Below are 2,329 nucleotides of genomic sequence, written 5' to 3'. Positions count from 1 at the left end.
GGGTGTGAGACAAAACACATCAGCTATGACTAGAGAGCTAAATAAAAGTCCAGCTTTTATGATGGCCACTCTGTAAAGCCCTCTCAGGCCATTGTAAATGTTAGATGATTATATATTTAAATATGCACTAAGTTAAACAGAATGAGACATGATTAGCCTTCAGCATAGAAATATAAGGGAGTCGAGAGAGGATGAAGGCAGAAACACTGAATCCTTTATTAATTCTGTCCTTGGTGCGGTCAGGAGGAAGAAGCCTTGGGAAAAGAACTGTGATAGTACTGCTGGATAATTAAAGCTACGCAATAATAAAATCTATATGCGTGAAATATGATTATTCTTTCAACTTGCAGACGTTAGTATGTTTCAGACTGTTGCTGCAGGGATTGGCTGATATGCTGTGAAAAACACAATACAATGTTAACTGTTTAATAATAACAGCCTTTTGTGATTTGGGATGAAAATACAACAGAAAACAAATATTACACTTATTTTTCTAAACCTGTATTCCGATAAAAAAGAAAAAAAACAATAGACCAAATGATATCCAAATGAGTCCAAAGATATCTTTTGCATTTTCTGATGAGAAAGTGGGTCGTGTTTGACTTTCCAAAACGAATCATACTGTTGTCTATTGTCTAAGGTTTATGTGGTTCCTATAGTATGGTATTACCAACAGGCCCAAGTGAAAAGTATCCTGTTTCCTAGTCTTTCCTAGTCTCAGTAATCTTCTCATTAAATTTATCCTAGTGTGGCATTCCCCAGTAGTGGGAAACTTGAAAATAGATCAATTTAATGAACCCGACTAGACCACCCTGGTGGAGGACCAGGGAAATACTCCTAATAAGGACACAGGTAAGTTTTACCACCGAAGGCAAAGAAATGTCCAGAGAGATGTGACTATCAATACAAAAATAATTTGATTTTATTATACAATATTAAAATGTGCTGTCTGGGGACATGCCCAAAAACAATTCTCCAGGTCCAGGGGTTAAAGGAACGAGGCAGGCCGCCTGCTACTCAGGATGGTCATGCAAACCACCTCAACCTTACACCGCATTGGCACCACACGCACACCTTCAAGCAGTTGTGTCAGTACACACACAGCACACTGTGAAACACGCCACTGAATGGACGCAGCTAGCCTTCCCTGTTCCCCACTTCAAGTCCACACTGGTTCCTGGAGAAAGAGAAAACGTTAGCAAGAAGCACAACAGAATTTACACAAATAACACTAAATAATAAGGGAAAACCAAAACAAAATACAGACACGGTGCACCAGGACGGCACCAGCAAGACAATAAATAAAATTTAAAACAATGGTGCAATTCAATAACAAACTGTATAATACACTGCAAAGAATCGTAGTAGATAATCTGGAACTAAAAGAATCAAAACCAAAAATCAACAAACAGAAAAGAAATATCCAAAAAAAGAAATAAAATAACTAATTAACAAAAATCAAACAGAGTATTGGATAGCCCCGCAAACAAGCTCGTACATGGACAGCCACGGCAGGCCTTAATCAGCAACGCTGTCCAAATCGCCACTGATCCACAGGAACAAAGTATGAAGATAACCACAAACAAAACAGCAGCGGCATTACGGATAGTGGCTCGGCGAGAAAGGGGAATTTAACGTTGATTTCTGATCCTCAGTCTACAATTGGCAAACAAATTAGAGTGCTAGACTAGATTCAACCAACTGCAATGTGAGAAAGGGAAGACATACTTACAATCAGGTTAGATAAAACACCAAACGCAACATTGTATGGTTACTCATTACCAGCACAGTGCATCAGTCCATCGACCAGCCTTTACACACTTAGCATTGTCGCTATGCTGAAAGCAATACGCAATAAATACCACACAAGTGATCAAGAGATTGAAGAGGAGCAAAACATACCTGAGCGAACTCCGCCATCACTCGCCAGTGTGGACAGTGCAGCCACCAACACTGCTCTAAACCATAAACAGTGCATATTGTCACATAGCACAGCCTTAAGCAGATCACATTACTCCATCTGCAGCCCAACATACCTGTATACCAATGGGACCAGAAAAGGAAATGCCAGGGGGAAGCTGAGGACCCGGAATCAACAGGGCCGTACAAGACCCGCCAAAATAAGGGATCCTTAAATACTATGGCTGCTTAAGTCTCATTGGTTTACCCACCATACTTAAGCAAGCCAATAGCAATTAACTTATCCTGCCACACTAGCAAACATTTGGACGTTTAATGCCCATTGAAAAGACATCCAGAGGTGGACAGAGTAGACAGCTACATTTACAAGTACAAGTAAAAGTTCTACAGTCAGAGCTCTACTTAAGTA

General features: G+C 40.1%; 1 long non-coding RNA gene across 1 annotated transcript; it reads right to left on the bottom strand.

The window, feature by feature from the left end:
- Positions 1-412: 412 nt before the first annotated feature.
- LOC137083879 (uncharacterized) lies at positions 413-2,102 on the bottom strand. Its single transcript, XR_010906642.1, has 3 exons — positions 2,037-2,102; positions 1,903-1,958; positions 413-1,177 (listed from the first exon to the last, which is right to left on the bottom strand). It is a non-coding gene; the product is annotated as an uncharacterized lncRNA (long non-coding RNA).
- Positions 2,103-2,329: the final 227 nt, after the last annotated feature.

Source organism: Pseudorasbora parva, chromosome 7 (genome assembly GCF_024679245.1).
Source record: "Pseudorasbora parva isolate DD20220531a chromosome 7, ASM2467924v1, whole genome shotgun sequence".
Taxonomy (NCBI): Eukaryota; Metazoa; Chordata; class Actinopteri; order Cypriniformes; family Gobionidae; genus Pseudorasbora; species Pseudorasbora parva.
This window is presented reverse-complemented; position numbering and strand designations above follow the sequence as displayed.